This window comes from Meriones unguiculatus, chromosome 3, assembly GCF_030254825.1.
Source record: "Meriones unguiculatus strain TT.TT164.6M chromosome 3, Bangor_MerUng_6.1, whole genome shotgun sequence".
Taxonomy (NCBI): Eukaryota; Metazoa; Chordata; class Mammalia; order Rodentia; family Muridae; genus Meriones; species Meriones unguiculatus.
The window spans coordinates 127212018-127236162 of NC_083351.1; the positions used below are offsets into that span (position 1 = coordinate 127212018).

A 24145-nucleotide genomic window follows, 5' to 3' on the forward strand; every position below is an offset into this window, starting at 1 on the left:
CATTTTAGCTTTTTATGGTATCCAACCATGCTTGGGGAGAATGTCCTGCTTCAATGGCTGTAAAGGCCTGAATGATCATGGCTGCATCACACTGTTGTGAGACTCTAATCTTGCATATATACCACAGGCAAACCAAGGAGACCAACACCAGAAGGCCTGCTAACGCTCTATAACCTTGAATTGAGGGTACTGTGAGTTGAAGGAAGTTTTATAAATTATTTAAATTGCTTTGAGGATTACATTATACACTTTGTGCATAATTAAATATCAGGAAATGGTTTCTCCTTAAGCAACTATGAACAATATACACTGGCAACAAAAGAAAAGACGTGTATGAATAAAAAGGCAGAGCTGCAAACTTTCTTATTAGTACATGGCTTTCTTGGTTATATTATTAGGAAAAGAATAATGACCAAGTCAGACATGGTAAGTAACCAGCAAAGAGAAAATGAAACAAAACAAAAAACAAAAAAAACCATACACATAACATAAAATAAAACATAGATCTAATTTCATACTCCAAAGTTTAATGCTATGTAAGAAACATAAAATTAATTATTGATAGTAAATTGTCATATTACTTGAGCATTTGAAATCTGCTAAATATGGTTCAAAGTGTTACACAGACGCTATCCTATGTAAGTATTATAATGATCTAATGATGTTGGAACTCTAGTCACTCCATGTTACAGCTAAGAAAAGGGAAGAAAACGGAAAGGTCAGATCACTCTCCTAAGGCTTTATGTTATTAAGTGGTAGACCCAGTCCAACATGGAAGTGTGGATCCTAAACTTGGGCTATTTAGTATACAGTGCTTCTTCCTGTCAGATCAAAGATGTGAAAAGCTATAAACATTAGTAAAGACTTACAGTGCTTGATATTTCATTTTAAAATGTTATTTTAAGTTTAATGATGTAAGTAAGCACCTGTACAATTCATATACTGAGAGTACATGAAAAGAGTAAGTTTACAAATATTGATATGTAATAATAATTCAGAAATTATTAAGGATACCTCATTAAATTTAATTTTAACCAATATGAACACTTAATAAAATTTAGAAATTATTAAACTACAAGCCTAAATCTTAACTGATGGCATTGCATTTCTTTAAAATATGTAGCCACAGTGAATTCATGATTTAATTTCTAACAGATTTAGCAGGCACCAATTTTAGAATAAAGATGTTTCATTCAGCACTTAGTCTTGCAGTATTGAATCCAATCTACTTTATAGCCATTGTTCACATTGAAATTAAAGACAAGATTTCTGTGCTTGGGTTAAATGTCTTAATTTATTCTGCAAATCAATTGTTCATTCACAAACGTTAGATACCTACTATAGCTCAGAGAATCGCTTCAATCCTTAAGCAAAGCAGAAAGCTTCATCAAGATCTGATTCTGGTCCTCTCTAAATTTTCTAATTGTCAATTTATGATCTTGCTAAGCTGCCTAATACTCTGAGACTTTCCCAAAAGTCTTACTCTTTGAAACTTTACATTGGATTTATAAAATCAATTTTTATATCACTGTAGTTTTAACTTTGTCTGTCTCCTTTATAGCTTTTGAATTTTTCTCAGAGGAGAATTCCTTTATGAGTTTGTTGACTTCAACTCAATAACATATCATAAAGGCAGTCAGAATCCCACAGTCAGTTGCTCAGAGGCTCTCCTAAATCCCTTCCAGAAAGTTTATTGATAAAATTCTCCTCTACCGGCTGCAGTCATAGAGGCTTCTGAGCACCAGAGAGACGCAGAGCATCATGGTCTTAGGGATTGAAAAAGTAGAACTTCTGACCTTTCCTTCCCCTCTCGGGATCTTTGTCTACAGGGTGATTTAATATATTTCCAGTTTTGGGATTTCCCCAAGCAGGCGCTATAGCGCTTTACACTTTGATGTTTGACTAGTTTGTTCATTTTACTACCATCCAGGGTCTAAAAATAGTGAACTGTGGCATGTTTCACCAAGTAACGAACTTGACCACTAACAGCAACACCCAGGGAAGGTTTACAAGCAGAGAGGTGTTTTAGCCGTTAGCAGTTTATCTTTAGCCATGGGACTAGCTAAATAAACTAGAACTGAATAAACTTAGAATGTATGTGAAACCTGCTGACATACATGTAAAATATTTGACATTTTTGTATATACAGAAATGAATTCCCTAGAGATATATTTAGTTTCAAGCTTCTTTTATTGCTATTCATAATCAGTCCAGATAGAAATTGTAACATTCTCATTGGCCTTTTGCTAGTTGCCTTCTCTCTGTGCCAACCTCTTGTGTATTTCTTGAAATCATTAAGTCCTAAAGACCTATCGGTCCTGGAGTGTTCACCTTGACCCCTCCCATCCACATCTGTTTTCCTGTTTAACCTCATTAATTCTTGTTATTAAGACTACTGGATCTGAAAATACTTTGTGATCTCGAACATAGTCTAGTGCTTGCTTTTTCAAAATCAGTAATATCATTCTTGCAAGAAACATCCCGTCAGTATTCTGTGCGAGATGATTTGTCAGTCAGTCTCGGTTGTCCCATTCAGTAGCCCCAGAATGGCACAGAGGCTACGTGACGCGTTCTCCTTGATTTTCTTTTCTACAACCCCCCAAAACTCTCATCACCTCTCTAACTCCCTTCAGTTCTTTCTTTCATTATTTATCTATTACAGCTTTGACTTATTTGAATCCAGTGATTTTTATCATTCAAATATCTTAGATTAGGATATACCTGCTAACCCCCGCCCCCCCCCCCAACAAAAGGGTAGAATTGCACAGCAACTTCTTGTGTTAATATATCCCAAGAAAGGAGTTGGGAGAAAAGGTCATCTTTTATGCTCACTTTTTTCCTGAATAATTTGTGGTTCTCAGCCTGTCCCTGCCCACTACAAAAACTACACATATTGTAACATATGCCAAGTTCTTCTGAGAGCCAGTTCCTAGCATAAAGCGGCTCAGTGCCCAACAAAGTTCAAATGACTTAAAATAATGTTCACTATCGAAGTCAATTCAGTGAACTTACTGACCAGACCATTTCATTGAACTTTCTTTTATTTTGTTGTCTTGACTGCCCTTTCCTTGATGAGTTATAAATTATGTATAATCAGTACAACTGTCATCTTAACCAGTACAATTAAAAAAGAAAGAGAAATAAAAGACATGGTAATGGTGAAAGAAGAAATAGAACTGTCATTTTTTTTTTACAAACATATTTGTCATTTGATATGTTTACAATAGTTTGTAAGTCTCAGAAAAAAACATTTTCTTCTTGACAAACAGCTTGAGTCATTTGTTTTGTTATCCAATGAGTTTAATCAGGGCTGTGAATGTTAAAAAGGGATTTATAGAGAGGGTAGAGTTGATAGGAGTGGGAGGAATAAAAGAGAGACGTAGTGAAGAGTAACCACAATTAATTATACCAGATGCATTATATTGTCAAAGAACAAATACAATAAATATTATTTTATCTTTAAAGTTTTCTTTATATTATATATTTGTTTATACTTCATATTTATATCTTAATTTTTTATATTTATATAATACCTTATATGTAAAAGTTATCTTTACATTCACATTATACTTTCTATTGTGTTTATACTTATATAAATATGAGCAATTACTAATAGCTTGTCTATATGAATAGGGCCCTAGGAGTAAAATGTCTGAAGTAAATCACAAGAAAATTTGGGGTACATACTGGTTCATATTCACATGGATATGAAATGAAACATGAAGATATATATCTTCTAAGATATTTCAAAACGACCAGAAAGAAACATCCTGGAAGAAATAAACATGTAATTTGCCAGTTGTTATCATTCATCAGTAGCCATCCTGGAACATATGAGTGGGGTGATTAGGGTGTCTAATATGATTTTTTTTTTTTGCCAAATCTCACATAGTGCTATTGTATCTAAATGTCCAAATGTCCATAAACAGAAACCTACATTTAACTCCTGATACAAGTGTTGGGATAATGTTTTTTTGGAATGTATACAATTTACCCTTGTTCATTCAAATACTGATTTATCTCCCTCATTATCTGGCTTCAATCCCGAAATCGCATTGTGATGCTTATTCTAAGCTTCACCTGTCTCAAGTTTGTGTAAACATGCCACCATTCTTTCCCTATATTGTCAATTAAACAACCAACCAGCCAGTGCTGTACAATGGAGAATATAGGGTGGAACATCCTGGTCCAGAGTGAGAGGAGGAGGAAGAAGGGGAGGAGACAGAGAATCCGGAGGAGGGGTCTTGGAACCACATGGAGAGATGGACCGGACCTAAAATATGACTAAAAGCAAGTATAATGGGTGAATCTAAATGGTAGGAAACTATGCGGGCTTGGAGGTTTAGGATGGAGTAACTATTGCCCAGCATTGTGCTCTAGGTTAATTAAATAAATCCCAGTCTCTGCGTGGTGATTTGGGTATACAGTTTGTTTAGGAATAACCGCTGCTTAACTAAAAGATATATCAATAGTAAATATTAAATATGACAACATACAAGACTGTGTCTTGGACATAGAAGGCAATCATTTCTCCTTGGAGCCAAGACACCTCATTCATCAGTGGCTTCTTCATTATCAACAAATCATTTGCTAAAGTCTGGTACCAATCAAGGCCTGCTGATAGTTTATTGAAAGATATGAATTTATTATTCTAATAGTCCTATTTTATTCCTTGTTTTGAGTTATCAGCCTTACACATTACTTGGTAATTGTCTACCAGTGTGTCCTCTACTAATCATTTCTAGAGCTGCATTGGGGTTGAACCTGCTTAGTTGTTCATATAAGCTGTTTGGCATCACAGTAATTAGTCCTTATAGACACTAGCTGCTTGAAAGCCCTCATGCCAGCACCACTCCTGGCCAGAAATGAAGCCTCATCCCACCTCACAATTCCCGTGCCACTCTCAATAGCGCATTCCAGATAGATGGTGTGACTGAAATGTCCCTTCAGGCTTAGCCATGGAATACATGGTGTGAAATATTCTGTCCTCTCGTAATATATGCATTCTAACGTGCATATTTACTTCCGCTGCTTTATTATTTTCTCTTCAATATGCCAAAAAATTCAGTCATTTCTAGTCATTTTCACAGCAAAACTGGTAGTCTTGGCCGAGATGTTAAATACAGTGTCCTGAGAAAGTGACCCCAAGAATTCCTTCATAGTCAGTCTTAACTACTAAGCACTCTCAAAATTCAGCAGCAGAAAAATTGTTTGGACTCCTGCGGGCATATATGATATTACTTCTTGTGAATTATTTGATGTGTAATCTCTTCTTTTTCTTAGACATATCTATCCTCTCTCCAGGTAACGCTGGAACTTAGCACTGTAGGGATAAAATGTGGTAACAATCCTTAAAACAAACATCTGTGGCTTCACAGATAAAAGAATTGTCAGTGTATTCTGACTCTGTTGATTGCTATGATTGCTAGTCCGTACTAGGGAGGAATAGCCAACCTCTTCCTAGCTTGGGGCTCTAGAAAAGGGGCCAAGTGACAAAGCCTTTCTACACAGGGCATCCAGGAAGATGTCATCAGTTTGTATTTTAGGGCTCAAGTGTATCCCACCAGGACCATTATGTTCACTTACAAGAATAGTCTCTGCTTTGACTTCCTTTATTTTTAGAACACTGTTCCTCAACAATTTTATATTCAGTCTGACATTCAGCTATGTTTGTGCTTGCACTCCAAAGGAGGAGAGTGTCTTCATGAGACCCTCTGGACTCACAGCCACCAACTGCTTTTCCAAGACAGTCTTTCCTGTTCTTTTTCATGGTATAAATAGAACTTTTTAGTAACCTGCCAGTTCTACTCTCATTGTAGCTACTTGTTCTATTTTGCTTTCTGTTGCTGTGACAAAATACTGATGAAGAACAACTATTGAAGGAAAGAATTTACTTTGCTGAGAGGTTTCAGTATATCATCAAGGAAAACCAAGGAAAGAAATGAAGGTAGAAACCTCTAAGCAAGAATTGAAACCGAGACTAAAGAGGATTGTTGCCCAGTGGTTTTCTCTCAGACAGAAATGTCTGTCTGTCCCTCGCTATCTCGTTTTTTCTCTCTTTCATTTTTTTTTGTTTGTTCAGTGTTCTAAGTTTATTGATTATTTTGCTTTTCAAGATAGGGCTTTGCTGTGTAACCCTGGCTGTCCTGGAACCCAATATGCTTGTCTCTGCCTCCCAAGACAGCGAGTGAGAGAGAGAAAACATGATAGCGGGTGAGTCGGAGTTGGAGAAGGGGAAAATACGATAAAAATATACGAAAAGAATTTCTAATAAAAAGTAAATTCATTTAATAAAACACAATAAAAGTCTTTTAATTATGGGTTTCTTTAAAAATACAAAATAAATGAGTGCTTTATTATGCCAAAAGTAAAGAACCATGCATAACTACAATCAGATCAAAGTAAATCAACTTCCAGTTCTCAAATTTTCTGGACTAAAAAGAACTTGGGTAGTCTCTCCTTCCCAGGCAATTCAAAGTATACAAAACATATTAGATATGTTCTGGCTCCAGTCTTTACATGCTGGAATTTTGATGCTCAACCTATGGTCTTGGCATCTTTAGTTCTTGGAGTCTCTACTGATAAAGTTGCCATTTTATCAATGGACTCTGCTGGTTTCTACAGGAACTCCAAATCTGTCAGATAGACCATGCCTCAGCCTCTCTCCTTTTCCTCAATGCTATAGTTTTCATGCTGTTCAAATTAGGTTGCAAGTATAAGACATAGCCTTGGCCCTCTCTGGACAACAGCTTGTGTGCTAACCCTAAGAAAAATACTTCCCAGAATAATTCACAGCAATGACTTGGATCTCTTTTTTGTTTATGTTTTTTAATTTTTATTTTATTTTTATTAATTACAGATTATTCACTTTGTAACGCAGTTGTGGCTCCTTCCCCAACCCCTCCCAAACATATCCTCCCTTCCTCTTCTTCTCCTATGCCCCTCCCCCAATCCAATGATAGAGGGTGTCCTCCTCCCTTTCCATTTGAACATAATCTATCGGGTCTCATCAGGACAGGCTTCAATGTTTTCCTCTGTGGACTGGTAAGGCTTCTCCCCCCAATCAGGTGGAGGTGATCAAAGAAGCAGCCCATGAGTTCATGTCATAGACAATTCCTGTTCCTATTACTGGGAATCCCTCTTGAACACTAAGCTGCCATGGGCTATTTCTGTGCAGGGGTTCTAAGTTATCTCCTTTTGCAATCATGGTCCTTTATTGGAGTATCAGTCTCACAAAAGACCCCTTGTCCAAGAATTTTTGGTTCTATTGCTCTCCTTATGGAGCTCCTGTCTTCTCCAGGTATTCCTAGCTCCCCCTTCTTTCATAAGATTCCCTACACTCTGCCCAAAGTTTGGTTATGAGTCTCAGCATATGTCTTGATGCCCTGCTGGACAGAGACTTTCAGTGGTCATCTGTGACAGGCTTCTGTTCTGTTTCCTGTTTTCTCCCACTTCTAATGTCAGTACCATTTGCCTTTCTGAATGAAGATTGAACATCTTGCCCAGGATCCTCCTTCTTGATTAGCTTCCTTAGGTGTACAGATTTTGGTATAATTATCCTATATTATATGTCTAATATCGACTTATAAGTGAGTACATACCATATCTATCTTTCTGCTTCTGGGATAACTAACTCAGCAAGATCTTTTTTAGTTCCCACCATTTGCTTGCAAATTTTATGATTTCCTTGATTTTAATTGCTGAGTAGTATTCCATTGTGTAAATGTACCACAATTTATGTATCCATTTCTCCTTTGAGGGACAACTGGGTTGTTTCCAGCTTCTGGCTATTACAAATAAAGCTGCTACAAACATGGTTGAGCAAATGTCCTTCTTGTGTACTTGAGCTTCTTTTGGATATATGCCTAGGAGTGGTAGAGCTGGATCTTGAGGAAACACTATTCCTAATTGTCTGAGAAAGAGCCAGAATGATTTCCAAAGTGTTTGTACAAATTTACATTCCCACCAGCAGTGGAGGAGGGTTCTCCTTTCTCCACATCCTCACCAGCATATGTTCTCTCTGAGTTTTTGATCTTAGCTATTCTGATGGGTGTAAGGTGAAACCACAGGGTCATTTTGGTTTGCATTTCCCTGATGGCTAACGAAGTTGAACATTTATTTAAGTGTTTCTCTGCCATTTGACATTCCTCTATTGAGAATTCTCTGTTTAGCTCTGTACCCCATTTTTTAATTGTGTTACTTGATTTGTTGCTGTTTAACTTCTTCAGTTCTTTGTATATTCTGGATATTAGCCCTCTGTCAGATATAGGGTTGGTGAAGATCCTTTCCCAATCTGTAGGCTGTCATTTTGTTCTGACGACAATGTCCTTTGCTTTACAGAAGCTTTTCAGTTTCCTGATGGCCCATTTATTAATTGTTGCTCTTAGAGCCTGTGCTGTTGGTGTTCTGTTCAGGAAGTTGTCTCCTGTGCCAATGAGTTCAAGGCTCTTCCCCAGTTTTGTTTCTAACAGGTTTAGTGTGTCTGGTTTTATATTGAGGTCTTTGATCCACTTGGATTTTAGTTTTGTGCAGGGTAATAAGTATGGATATATTTGCATTTTTCTACATGTAGACATCCAGTTAGAGCAACATCATTTGTTGAAGATGCTGTCTTCTTTCCATTGCATGGTTTTGACATCTTTATAAAAAATCAGGTGTCTATAAGTGTGTAGGTTTTTTTCTGGGTCTTCAATCTGATTCCATTCATCCACTATTCTGTTTCTATGTCAGTACCATGCAGTTTACAATATTGTTTCTCTATAGGCCAGATTGAGAGCAAGGATGGAGATACTTCCAGAAGATCTTTTATTGTAGAGGACTGTTTTAGCAATTCTGGATTTCTTGTTATTCCATATGAAGTTGAGATTTTTTCTTTCAAGGTCTGTAAAGAATTGTGTTGGTAATTTGATGAGAATCGCATTGAATCTGTAGATTGCTTTCCATAAGATGGCTATTTTTACTCATGCCAAGCCATGAGCATGGGATATCTTTTCATCATCTGCTATCTTCTATTTCTTTCTTCAGAGACTGAAAGTTTTTTCATACAAGTCTTTGATTTGCTTGGTTAGAGTTACACCAGGGTACTTTATGTCTTTTGAGGCTATTGTGAAGAGTGTTGTTTCCCTAATTTCTTTCTCAGCCCTTTTGTCTTTTGTATATAGGATGGCTACTGATTATTATTTTTTAGTTGATTTTGTATCCAGGTACTTGGCTGAAGGTGTTTATCAACTGTGGGAGTTCCCTGGTAGAATTTTGGGGGTCAGTCATGTATATTATCATACCATTTGCAAATAGTGACACTTTGACCTCTTCCTTTCCAATTTGTATCCCCTTGATCTCTTTTAATTGTCTATTGCTCTAGCAAGGACTTCAAGTACTATGTTAAAGAGGTATGGAGAGAGTGGGCAGCCTTGCCTTGTCCCTGATTTCAGTGGGATTGATTTAAGTTTCTCTCCATTGAGTTTGATGTTGGCTATAGGCTTGCTGTATATTGCCTTTACTATGTTTATGTAAGTGCCTTGTATCCCTGATCTCTCAGAGACTTTAAAAATAAATGATTATTGGATTTTATCAAATGCTTTTGCAGAATTTAAGGAGATCATCATGTGGTCTTTTTCTTTCAGTTAATTTATATGGTGGATTATACTGATGGATTTCTGTATATTGAACCACCTTTGCATACCTGGGATGTTGCCTACTTGGTCATAGTGGATGATACCTTTGATGTATTCTTGGATTCAGTTTGCGACTATTTTATTGAATATTTTTGCATCAATATTCATAAGAGAAATTAGTCTGAAATTCTCTTTCTTTGTTGAGTCTTTGTGAGGTGTAGGTGCCAAGGTGACTGTGCCTTCATAGAATGAGTATGGTTGTGTTCCTTCTGTTTCTGTTTTGTGGAATAATTTGAAGAGTATGGGTGTTAGCTCTTCTTTGAAGGTCTGGTAGAATTCTCCACTGAAACCATCTGGTCCTGGGCTTTTTTAGGATGGGAGATTTTTGATGACAGCTTCTATTTCCTTAGGAGATATAGGACTAATAAATTGATTTACCTGGTCTTGATTCAGCTTTGGTAAGTAGAATCAATCATGAAGATTGTCCATTTCATTTAGATTTTCAAATTTTGTGGCATATATGCTTTTGAAGTATAATGTAATGGTTGTTTGGATTCCCTCAGTGTCTGTTGTTATGTTCCCCCTTTTCATTTCTGATTTTGTTGATTTGGATGGTGTCTCTCTGCCTTTTAGTTAGTTTGGCTAAGGGTTTTTCTATTCTGTTGATTTTCTCAAAGTTCCAGCTCCTGGTTTCTTAGATTCTTTGAATTGTTTTATTTGTTCCTAATTTATTGATTTCAGCCCTGAGTTTGATTATTTCCAGCTGTCTACTTCTCTTGGGTATGTTGGCTTCTTTATTTTTTTTCCCTAGGGCTTTCAAGTGAGCCTTTAAGTTGCTTGTAAGAGATATTTCAAATTTCTTCTTGAAGGCATTTAGTGCTATGAATTTTCTTCTTAGTGCTGCTTTCATTATGTCCCATAAGTTTAGATATGTTGTGCATTCATTTTCATTGAATTCTGGGAAATCTTTGATTTATTTCTTTATTTCTACCCTGACCCAGCTGTCATTGAGTAGTGAGTTGTTTAGTTTCCATGTATGTGTAGGCTTTTTGCTATTTCTGTTGTTGTTGAGGTCCAGCTTTAGTCCATGGTGGTCGATAGGACACAAGAGATTATTTCAATCTTCTTGTATCTGTTAAGGCTTGCTTTGGGACCAACTATATGGTCTGTTTTGGAGAGGGTTCCATGAGGTGTTGAGACAAAGGTAAATTCTCTTGTGTTTGGATGAAAGGTTCTGTAGATAACTGTTACGTCCATTTGCTTCTGTCAGAATCATTATTTCTTTTTTAATTTCTATTTTCTTGACCTGTCCTTTGTTGACAGTGGGGTGCTGAAGTCTCCCACTGTTAATGTGTGGGGATCTATGTGTGGTTTAAGTTTTATCAATGTTTCTTTTACAAATGTGGGTGCTCTTGTATTTGGGGATAGATGTTCAGAATTGTGATATCTTCTTGGTGGAAGTTTCCTTTGATGAGTATGAAATGACCTTCCTCATCTCTTTTGATTAATTTTGGTTGAAAATCTATTTATTAGATATTAGAATGGCTACTACTGCTTGCTTCTTGGGTCCATTTGCTTGGAAGACCATCTTCCAGCCCTTTACTCTCAGGTAATGTCTATCTTTGTGACTTAGGTGTGTTTTTTGTATGCAACAGAATTTTGGATCTTGTTTACATATCCTCTCTGTTAGTCTGTGTCTTTTTATTGGAGAATTGAGTCCATTGATTTGAGGGAGATTAATGACCAGTGGCTGTTAGATGCTTTGATTTTGCTGTTGTTTGTGGTAGTGTGTTTGTGTGCTTGGCTACTTTTAGTTTTGCTGTAGTGAGAGTATTTATTTCTTGTGTTTTCCCAAATGTAGTTAGCCTTCCTGGATTGTATTTTTCCTTCTAGTATCTTCTGTAATGCTAGATTTGTGGGTTTAAATTTGTTTTTGTCTTGGAATATCTTGGTTTCTCCATCTATGATTACTGAGAGTTTTGCTGGATATAGTAGACTGGGCTGATCTCTGTGTTCTGCATGATATCCCTCCAGGCCTTTCATCGTCTTTGTTGAGAAGTCAGGTGTGATTCTTATGGGTTTGCCATTATATGTTACTTGGTCTTTTTCCCTTGCAGCTTTTAGTATTTTTTTCTTTGTTCTCTATTCTTATTGTTTTGATTATTATGTGGTGGGAGGATTTTCTTTTCTGGTCTAATTTATTAGGTGTTCTTTGGGCCTCTTGTATTCTTATAGGCCTCTCCTTTAAGTTGGGGAAATTTTCTTTAATTATTTTGTTAAAAATAATTTTCTGGGCCTTGGAGGAGGGAATATTCTTTTTCCTTTATTCCTATTATTCTTAGGTTTTGTCTTTTCATGTTGTCTTGGATTTCCTGGATGGTCTGTGCCAGGAATTTTTTAGATTTAACGTTTTCTTTGACAAATACATCTATTTCTTCCATTGTATCTTCCACATGTGAGATTCTTTCTTCCATCTCTTGTAGTCTATTGGTTATGCTAACCTCTGTAATTCCTGTTTTCTTCCCTCAGTTCTTCCCTTCCATGATTTCCTCCATTTGTGTTTTCTTTAATTTTTCCAATTCTATCTTCAGAACTTGAGCTGTTTTGTTGATTTCCTTTACCTGTCTAACTGTATTTTCCTGTTTTTCCTTCAATTCCTTCAGCTCTTTGTATGGACATTTCTCTGCTTCTTTTATTTCTTTCAGTGATTTAATTATTTCCTCTCTAAAGCCCAAAAACTGTTTGGCTGCATCTTCCCATATTTTTTTATGGATGGTCATAGACTGTTTATCTTTATCTTCCTGTATTTCTTTACGGATCGCCACAATCTGTTTGTCTTTATCTTCCTCCATTTCTTTACCAATTCCCATAATCTGTTTGACTTTATTTTCCTCTAGTTCTTTACATTTTCTATTTGTTTCCTCTATTATCTTCTTCATAAGCATAAATGTAAGGTCATCTTCTTGAATTTCATTTATGCTGGGGTGTCCAGGGATGTTTGTCTCTGGATAACTGGATTCTGTAGATGCCATATTGCTCTATCTCGTGTTGGTTTCACTTTTACACAGGCCTCTACCCATTGGACTATCTTAGGTGTTGGCTGTTAGTTTCTTGTGCTTCCTGAAATCCTGAGGTGGGGAGAATTCTCTTGGCAGGAAGATGATTCTTCCTGAAGGAGGCCTCCTCAGCTTTTTGTGTATGGTCACTGAATGGCTGGTGTTTCTCAGGAATTACCACAGCTCACCTCATCCATATAAACCTGAGTGGTAATTGTGGTCTTTGTTAGTCAGCAGGGCTCTCCTCTCACCTGGAGAAGTCCTGGAGACAGCTGCCCTGCTGCTGGGTTTCTTGCTCTGAATTTAGTGAGCTGCTGCTGTTGCTCTTACACTGTTTTCCAGGTACAGTCCTGTTGAAGAAACTGGGAGCCCCACGATTTGGTCAGTTTAGTTAGGGATAACTGGTTGCCCCTTGGATCAGTATCTGGGGGCTGATCTCGGTGATCCCATACTTCTGTAGGTCTGAGGTTAGAGCTCTGTGCCCCAGTACCCAAACGGTAATCAGTGACAGGTGAGCAAAGCTCTCATGTGGCCAACAGGAGGCTAGAGCTGGAGCCTGCGGGGACCCAGAAGCTTTTCTGCAGCTGGGTGTCCTGAAGTCAGACCTGATGTTTCCCCCTACTGTGGGGTTTCCTCTAGATGGGGAGACCCAGTCTGTGGTGTTTGGGGGTCCCCACTTCTATCTTGGGTGGTGCATAAATCATGCTGGTGCCTGGGAGCCTGCAGAACCCAGGAAATTTTCTCAAGAACTTTGTGAGGGATGTAAGGTCAGGGGGGGTTGGCTGAGTGCTCTAAGTTTGGACCTGCTGTTTGTCTCACTGTCAGATTTCCTTCCAACAGGGAAACCCAGTCTCTGGTGCCGTGGGTCCCACAGTTCTGTCTGGGATGGTGAGTCAGACATGCTGATTCTCACACCACGGGGTTTCCTCTCACCTGGGAAACACAATCACTGGTATTTTAGGGCTCAGATTTCGGTCTCTTGGTCGCTGTGCCAACACTGCTGTCCTGCTCCTCAGACACAGTGTCCTTCTGGTGCAGCCATCTTGGAACCTCCTTTGATCTCTTCTTAATCACAGCTGATTTTTTTTTTTTATCTATAGCTAGGAAGCATCAATTGCCCCAATAAAGCAAAAGCTTTTCTTCAGTGGTCCTGTACTCCTGTTAATCACAGTAGATTGCTGATCCTTTGGCCATAGATCACTGAAACCACACATTATTAACTCATCATATCACAGCTATAGTCAGCATAATCTATCAGGTTCACACAATAGTTCATTACACTCTGAAACTCTGATCATTCAATGGCTTTCCTGGCCAAAGTTCCATAATTCTTATCAAAACATGAGCAGCACAACTCCCCACTCCTAGTACAAATTTCTGTTTTAGTTTGCTTTCTGTTGTTGTGTTGAAACACTGAACCAAAACACTTATTGGTGGAAAGTTTTTTTTATTGTTGTTGTTGTTTGTGGTGGGAGGTCTTAAAATTTCCAGTCCATCATTGAAGGAAGCCAATGCAGGAACTCGAAATTAGAAGGCAAAAATTGGAGCAGAGTCCATAGAAGAATGCTGATTACTGACTAGTTTCTCCTGGAACTCTCAACTTTCTTTCTTATACAGGCCAGGTTCACCTGGCCAGGTATGGCAACATCCACAGTAGGCTAAGCCATCCTACACCAATTAATAAGGAGGAAGATGGCACATACACATTCCAACAGGCCAATCTGATGGAAGCAATTCCTCAATTGAGATTTCCTCTTCCCAGGTATAGCTGGGTTTGCCTCAAGTTGGCAAAAACTGATCAGAACACTATCCATCTCAAAATGTTTAAAATTAGTTTACTTATCACACCTGCCATTTTATTTCCTCCACCAAGGCTTTCCCTAAAGCCTTCTGTCTGTAAAACCACAGTGTCAGGAAGGTGCTCTTCTTATCCGCTAGCTAGAATGCAGATGAGCTAGTCTCAAATCTAATTTAAGCAGCTGTGTTCTTTATATGGCTTTTATGTTGTTTGGCATGTAAGAGAGTTATTAGGGAGTGTGACACTGATGCAAAGCAGAGAATAAGATGAGGCTTGAGAGCCTTTAATATCACAATCCATCTGAGAAAGAAAGACAGAATAAGGATAAATAAGAGTCAGGTGAAAAGATCAGAGGTTATAGTATATATCTAAATATGTACAGAATGCAATAAAGCCTATAGAGGCTTTTAGGTAAACCTTGGCAATCTTAATGTATCCTAGGAAGAGACTCTATTATTTTATCTTTGCTAAACCATTGATTGAGAGAAGCTTATGAAAAGTGTATCTTCTGCACAAACGCACTGATAAACACTAAATATAGCAGCCAGAACCTTGATCAGCTATAGGGCACACAATCATAGATCTAAAATGAGATCTATAAAATGAGAGCTTGAGAGGAAGGCCAGATCTGTTTGTATAGGAAATCTACTTTTGTTACATGAAAGAATACAATCAGAAATGACTAACACATTCCCAAAGGACGATAACATCTTTTCTCCACACCAATACACAAAAAGACAATATTTTACCAAATCCTGCTCACTGTCAGTATATGAGTTTTTCTTGTTGTTCATGCATTCCATATTTTTTTCTCTTTTTTTTCATTTGTTTTTGTTTTTATTTGTAGAAAAATTAGATCTTTTTTCTTTAAAGAACTGAAGAATAATTTCTGCTGTCAATGTTACCCATTCACAGAAGTCTGTAAATTTACATTTCTGGAGGTTAGCAAAATTGTAGATGAATAATGACATCAATCTCCAAACCAAAATGGAAAACAGCAGCAGAGGGAAACCAGAATGAGCTCAGGAATTGAAGCAGGGCAGAGATGGGTAAGGAGTAAAGATGTTTCTTTCAGGGCAGAGGTCATTGTTTAATACATGGTTTTCTCTGATGAAATCCCAAAGACAACAAAAGCATTAACAAAACAAAATAGCTATGGTCTCATCTCACATGAATTCTGCATTACATGGCCATTTAGAGCATTCCATATTTCAAAGGGCACTTGATTTCCATATAAGAAGAGAAAGATATCAGGAAAGTGCATGTAGAGACAAAAGCCATATTAGGATACTGTGAGAAGATGGTTTCTCTGAAAGATACTGTGACTGGTTTCAGGAAAATTCCCAAGTTGCAGAGCCTCAGTCTTAGATTCCTAGTCCTCCGAACAGTTGTAAACTCCACTCATCTAAACTACCTTATCTTGTTGTGGCAACTATAGAAATCTAGTAATACAAAGCAGAGTCATCTCATTATTTTTTAACCATAATGTAACCTTGAATATAATGTTGATTTGTGGGATAGGACTGTGAAATAATTAGGAACTTTCAAAGAACTTTTGAGTAAATTATTACGCAACTGCACAACTGTCTCATGCATAGAACTAACAATTTCTGAAACATAACTTAGACATCAAATTGAAAATACTGGAAGATGCTTTATTTTCTGGCTTACTTTGTATCTGGAATAACTACATCCAAAAAGCTGTCTTCTTCTTCTATTGAAACACCAAACATGTCTTCGGAATCACCTTCCTCCAAGTAATACACAATCGTATGAAATCCATTGTCTTTGGTCAACCCAGGGAGATAGTTTGCACAGTCACTAAAGATGTAATGAAAACTACGTACACACTTTATTATACCCCAGGTGTTTCTAATTCAGCTATTTAAAAACTGTCTAGCGTGATATAACTAAGAAACAAAACCCCTACAAAGATGTTTTGGGGTTTTGTAAGTTTTATTGTAAAATAACTTGCAAATAAATACAGCATCACGCACCAAAATTAACTAGAATTACATATCTATATAACTGAATGACTTCTATATAGCCAGAATAAGGCATTCATATAAAAGCTGTGAAGCTGCACATTACATTTTATATATTCAACATAAATTGTATTTTATGAACTTATCCTTAACCAAGCGCTGAAAATCTACAAGAGTTACAACTAGAAAAACAGTTAGCATTATGCCCCTTTCATAACTCCTGCCTATTATTTGCATTTAATCCTCCCTCATTCCATTATATTTAGCCTTTCTTGTTCTATTTTCTTCATATTATACTGCAGCAACATGTTTGTTTACATATATTATTGTCTAGATTATGCAGATGGAAGAGAATAAGTGATTCTTTCTCAAAAAGTTATTTTTGAAATATATTTTACAGTCAAAAATATTTCTTTCTTTTAAAGCACACTAACAATTGGTTTAGACTCTAAAGGGAATTCAGACGTAAATTTCCAGAAATAGGTCAATTACTCCTTCATGGAGATACTCATACAGTTTCTTCTCCTCTGCCACCACCCCAGCCCCATGCTTTTGTAGAAGAGATCATTATTTTAAATAGCAATGTTAACTCCAACTTTTATTTAGAACTTTTGTTAGAACTTTAAGTTCATATCTGTATTTATTTACAAGAAATATTTAAAGTTAGGTGATGCTCTCTGTTTCATGAGGGCCTGGATGTCGTCTGGGGTCCTAGAGCTAGGCTTCCAGACAGAGAAAGGGGGTTACATTTCTCTCAGGGGCAACTAGAACACCTAAAGGTGAGGCCTGAGTGTGCTGCACCAGGGTGTGGAAAAGTTTTCCACAGAGTGTTACAGTTTAGCTCTTTTACCCTGAGGTCACCGGTGGCTATGGAAGCTCCGTCATACCAAAGCATATAGTGATACAGCTCTTGGTCAAGCTGCTGTATTGAGCACGCAGAGGTGCAGGCCAAGGCACATACCTGGAAGGCTTGCCAGCTTTCAGCCAAGACCCAGGCCCGGTCAGGCCCAGGCCAAGCTGGCCAGAGGGCAGGCCCATCTGAGATTTGACCTGGTGGAGAAATCTTAGACAGTATTGAAGTGAGAAAGCAGAAACATTTATTCATATGAAATCAAGGGCAATATAAACCCTTGGCAGAGGGAGGGATTTCAAGGGTGAATATATTTGATTTGCCGGGGTCAGGGATACCTGACGGTCCTATCACAAGAAGGAAAAATACAGTACTTAATTATACTATTGAAGGTCACGGCTGCACTAAAATCCTTAGCAGGGTGGGGCATTTCTAGGAATTGCTAGACGCTTGCTAGAGCAGTTTCCTCGTCAGGGAAGGGTCTGCCCTATAATCTGATCTGAGGGCTATGTGATGCTCCTTATAAGACATGGAATCATCCAGACCAGGAGAGACTTCGAAAACCCAGCTGAGAAAACCCAGCTGAGACAAGGGACTCATCATCAGAGCTTATCCAGCAGACCCCCACAGTTAGGAAACTAAAATCCCCTACAGAAGTCAACTGTCAATGCTGACTGATATCAAGCCAAGAGACTAACACTGAATATCCTTTGATTCTACATGGGCAGCAGTTTTTCATTCCTCTAACATTTCTAATAACAACAGTGTTGCAAAAAAAGCCGAGAACGAAATAGGGGAACTTAAAAGGCATAATCCTGACCACAAAAAAAGAAAGAAAGAAAAGAGAGACAGATGGAGAAAGTAAATCATGCTAGTTAACTTCTTCACGTCATCACAAAGTGAAGTTTTGTAATGCCCTAAAGCCAGCTGAAGACAAGATAAGGGCAAAAAGACAGTAGCTATATTTTTGGTTTATGTGGTTCACGGGCCATCATGTTGTGAAGGTATTTACACTTTTGCTTTTGACTTTAGAACTCCTGTAACTGTGAAAGTGTTCCAAGACAAGCAGTAAGTGATAATGTTTGCATTCTACTCCATTTTTATTCTACTCTTGAGGGGCATCCACACGCTTGACACAACAAACAGTAAGACAATACAAGAAAGTTTAATAACCCATTAATCAATTACACTGCAGCACAATCCAACTATTTTCACTTTTAAAGAAATAAACCTTATCTTTACTAGAATGGATAATCATTCCAGATGAGAAACTTATTTTAGAAATATAAGGCCTTGGAATGTAAATAAAAAATCCTCAAGCATAAGGACTCAACATGAAAATATATGACTTTTGAAATTTGTGGTAACTATAGTTAAGATTATCATTTAAAATAATAGTAATTCTAAAGTATCAATAGCTGGAAAGGAGGGTGATATAATGAGAAACTGTCACAAAAGCAGTTTGAAAACATAATGTAAAAAGCGTGTACTAACAGCCTCTCAGGGTCTTTGAGCATCCTTCTATGGTTCAGTGCTACAACCAGCCCAGCAAGGGTGACGATCTCTTGGATTTCATAATAAGGAAAAAAAATTTAGATTGCTTTATTTTATGTATACAAGTATATTTGTGTGTGAGCATCACATGTGTGCCTCATGCTTGTGGAGATGAGAAGAGGGAGTCAGATCCCCTGGAGCTTTAGGTATGAAGGTTTTGAACTACTGTGTAACGGCTGGAAATCAAACCCAGGTTGTCACCAATGATCTACTGGGAAATGAGATTGGTGTCTGTGGTTAGTCCCAAGGAAATAAGCTCCTACTCAGTTATAGCTCTCAGGAGAGCATGAATCACTTAATTAAAGGGTCTTTAAGTCCTTAAGATCGATGTGAGCTGCACTTGGGTTTACTGTTGTAACTACAGAGCACATCACTAGAAACATTGCCTAGAAGAGTATTCATAATTTTGCTTCTAGCATACTGTTATCCAAACACACAACCGTACACCGCTATATGCAACTAAGGTGTGGAGGAAGTCATACATTCCTCTAGGAGTATGCTTGTCACTTATATGTCAGTATGTCTAGGCTCCAGGCTCTAGTTATGCAATCAAAGAGTAATTAGGTGCTGCTACAAAAGTAGTCTGTAGCTGTGACTATGTCACCATTGGCACCATTCATTAAGAAAGTATTCTAGATGGGCCGAGGAGAGAGAGCACACTGGTTTGGAAGTGTTAAGGTTAGAGCAGAGGCTTCCCAGAATAGAAACCGTAACATTGTGACCAGCAGAGCCATCTGGTCTAAAGGCTTCAGCCTCGCACTGGACCACCTGCCTGTGGATTTTGGCTTTAGCCCCACCACAAGCATCATACTACATGTCTACTTGCTCTGTGTGCATGTAGTCACTCACACAGATAATCCTGAATTCGTGTTTGAAACAGTGATTTCCCCCCTCAGAACAAACTCACTGTACACCCTGGCACCATTGTTTATACTGCAGTAATTCAAAATACCTGTAAGTAATGACCAGCTATATGGAAATATCAGGCATGAACTAACTTACTCTAGTTGATTAATTTTAGAAGAGAACAGTAGAATAATTATAACCTTTTTTAGCTAGTCTAGCCATCTTATCAAAGCAAACAAATTTTTAATTAATTTATTCACTTCATATTCCAATTATAACCGTCTCCCTCCTCTCTTCCTGGTCCACCCTTTCTTCCTCTTCCCCCATCCTCCCTCCACTATTCTTCAGAAAAGGGGAGCTCCACCCTACTCACTCATTTCAGTTCAGCAAGTCACATCAGGACTGAGCTCACCCTTAAACAAATATTTTTTAAGCCCAAGGAATTTTGTTTTTAGATATAAGATGCTTTAAATTTTTTTACAGTACCTTTTCCCAAGAGGAGAGAAATTTATCAGGCAAATTACAAAGCAAATAAAATGTTATTAACTAAGTTCCATAAAGTAAGGCTATTTAATCTCATCTTGACCTTTGGACTCTACATTTTGAAAAAGATACCAGAATTTTCAAATAAAACTGTCTTTGTACAGGAAGAGAGTCTAGATTTGGGAATTATCAACAGAAATAGATTATCTTCTCTATTTTAGTGAAATGATCAGTCATAAAAGCAGTCTTCTTGAAGTACTGAGCCCAGACTGTCTGCTAGGGAAATTGTTGCCAGACAGAGAAGAAAGTAAAGACGGTGATAAACATGAGCTACCACTGGCCCCATTGTGATGAACAGTTGCCTATAGCTTCATCAGATCTTCAGGGAAGTATGCGGCATGCCTTCCTAAATTGTCCCTAAAGGACAAGTTGTGACCTTTGTCCAGTGACACAAACTCTCATGCAATGAAGACTTAGGACTTGAACTTTACTTGGCTCTTGGCCCCTAACTGCTTGGTGATCGTGAGCTGTTTTTTCTTCTGTGGACTGAGGACATTTAAAGGAGGACATTGGAATAAAAGATCTGATACAAAATAGGAGGAACCAAGGCATGTCTCAGTTTGTAAGGAATCCCTTAAGGAGGAGCATGAAGACCAGAGTGATGACCATCCTCTGTATTTCTTTATGAACTTTTCTTAGAGTGATTTTTGAAAATCACCCAGAAAAACATGCACATACATGTATGCATACAGAGCCATCAATTGCAGATGGACTCTGGAAGGTTTTCCTTATCTGGAGAATCAGTATTGAGCTTGATGTTAGAATTAATTGTAAAAAGAAAGAAGAAACCAAAGGAGAAAATATTACACAAAGAGATACACGTGCCTTCAGAAATAGTTGTCTTAGATTAGAACTAAGGGGTTCTCTACTCACTGCAGAGGCTTAAAATGATTTAAACACACATTTGTGTTAAATTCATGCATTTGATTGCTAAGAAAAGAAGCCAGGAAGATTTTTTCCAGCATCTCTCACTAAGGCTCTCTCCATGTACATGCACAGATAACCACATACTCCTGCTTTCTTTCTTCCCAGGTCAGATGAACTCTCTGGGTTAGTAGCAAAGAGGAACATATTTGTTCCTTTCCCCTTGGCCAAAATGTGGAGTTTTAATTACTTTTCCCTATTGAACCATTAATTTGCTATGGAAACAATATTGATATTACTGTACATTTGTAATGCAGTCTAGAGTTTTCTTCCTCTTACATTGGCTGTACCATTACTCTTCTTCTCCACACTATTCAGCTTTCTTAAGACCCCTTCTCCTGACTGCTGTTTCCTCCTCCCTTTGACTTTCAAAAATCTAGGCCAACAGTTCCATCACACACACTTAGCTGAAAGTGCTCCATGTCACAAAGTCAGTGAGATTTACAGACCTCCTCTCATGCTGGTTGTCATCACCTCCGGGTATGGTCCATCACTCTCTCTATCATTCAGTTTCCAGTAAAACTGCCCTTATTCTTATCCTATGCCATTGGCTTCTCCTTTTCTCAGAGCCTGCTTTCCTTACATTGACAGAGAAAACATCCGTTGAAAATAACCGCCAAAAGGAAGAAACAGGGATAAGCTAAAGCCTATTCCAGTTTCCAGCGGAAAATAAATTAATTCTCAACTTTCATTCAATGTAGATAAAATATGGTGTTTTGGGGGTCTTTTAGATGCTTGGGAAAATTAAAAGACATGTAGAAATTACAATGGCAATACCAAGAAAAATGAGATTGATGGGTCTAAAGAGATGGCTCAGGAGATAAGAATACTTGCTGATCTTTGCATAGGACTGGTGGTTGGTTCTCAGTACCTATGTGACATCTCACAACTATACCTAACTTCAGTTCCAGGTAACCCTCTAACCCTTATGGGCACTGCATATGTAGTTACAGATATTCAGACAAAAGACTCAAACAAATAAAATAAAAATAAATGTTTTTAAAAAAAACCTCTAATTGCTAAGAAATGTAGCTTTACTAAGAAATTATTTTATTAACAACAAATCCTTTTATACACAATATATATTTATAGAGAGCTAAAAATGATTCATAAAGCACTACTTCAGGCATTCATTCATACTGTTTGCCTCATGCATTTTCATCATGAATCTGATGAGACTCGGGGAAATAAAGAAGATTTCTTCTTAATCACTGAAGAAGGGTACATCTTCCCCCAGAGAGGAAACAGTACAAATGAGAAGGTAAGGTTGTCGGTGCATGGCTGGAATGGAGATAACTCTTCATGGTCTCAAAAACTCAAAACCCTTGGGTCTTTCTTGGGATCAATGTGGAAAAATAAGGAGTATAAAGATTTCAAAGAGCTTAGTGGGATCAGAGGTACAGGAGATGGTAGAACTAACCTGCTTGCCTACTCAGTAGACACAGAGTAAGGCATGTCAAGGAATCAGTGAAAAGACTGGCATGCTAAAAGAAAAAAATAAACTAACATTTAGACAAGCTGCATGATCATGATGAGATACTAGAAGGAAAATGTCTGGGCAACACTCTGTAGAAAATGCTGAAATTTCTATACATGAGATAAGCTTTAAAAAAAAAAATTCTGGCTGGACCTGGCCGAGCTGGAGGTGCCATCATGGGTGTTGACATTCACCACAACAAGGACCGGAAGGTTCAGCGCAAGTTGCCCAAGAGCCAGGACATATACCTTCGGCTGCTAGTCAAGCTGTACAGGTTTCTGGCCAGACGAACCAACTCCACCTTCAATCAAGTGTGCTGAAGAGGTTATTTATGAGCCGCACTAACCAGCCACCTCTGTCCCTGTCACGCATGATCCGAAAGATGAAGCTTCCTGGCCGGGAGAACAAAACAGCTGTGGTTGTGGGGATGGTCACAGATGATGTGAGGATTCTAGAAGTGCCCAAGCTGAAGGTGTGTGCACTGCGAGTGAGCAGCTGGCTGAAGTCGCCCCTCAGGGCTGGGGGTGAGAGCCTCACCTTTGACCAGCTGGCCCTGGAGTCTCCCAAGGGCCGAGGCACCGTGCTCCTGTCTGGTCCTCGGAAGGGCAGAGAGGTTTACCGGCATTTTGGCAAGGCCCCAGGGATCCCACACAGCCACACCAAACCCTATGTCCGCTCCAAGGGCTGGAAGTTCGAGCGTGCCAGAGGCCGAAGAGCCAGCCGAGGCTACAAAAACTAACCTTGGATCTTACTGTTATTAAAAAGCTTTGGATGTTGACAAAAAAATCTGTTAGCTGTTTGTTTATTTAAAAAAATCCAGCATTACATATGTTTTCAGCAGACATATTTCCACTGAACACATTCTTAATCCATCAGTTATGAAAATCGATTCGTAGGGCAGTTGAATTTTGTCACATCTGCTAAAAGGTTTCCCTCCAGCAGATTCAGGGAAATGCAATTAAAGAAAACATGTGGAATGTTTGGAGCCATGTGTCTATATTTTATTATAGCTGAACTTCAATAGCTGCTTAACTGAAGCAAAACATTGCCAAACATATCTACAGTCTACTGTTGACCAGCATGACAAGGTACTCTGAATCAAAACCAAAAGTTTCTGGCAATATATTGTCCTTCAGGAAAATCTCCACAGAGTATTAAGAAATAAAATGAAGTATTTAACTTGGTTTGGTGAAGTGGGCTGCAAAATGTTCCTTAACTCTGGATGCTGCTATCCCTTCAGCTCACACTGAGCCCAACTGCTCCCCAGGGGCAAGAAACTCACTGTCTTAGAAAACAAAAGAGATAAAACTTGCCTTGGAAATGGCAGCAATGGGAGAAGTTTTTCCTCTATGGATGTATTCTTCAGCACTGAAGTTCCCAGAAATAGTTTATCATTTATCAAAACATTTAAGTTGATAGGGACTCAAATATTTCATTGGTACTAAAGATAATTTCATGATGAGGCAATGTATTTACCTTTTTCTGTAATTATGGAAAA

General features: G+C 38.1%; 1 pseudogene; it reads left to right on the forward strand.

Annotated features, from left to right (window-relative positions):
• Positions 1-22795: 22795 nt before the first annotated feature.
• LOC110565120 (large ribosomal subunit protein eL18-like) lies at positions 22796-23433 on the forward strand (annotated as a pseudogene).
• The last annotated feature ends 712 nt before the right edge of the window (positions 23434-24145 follow it).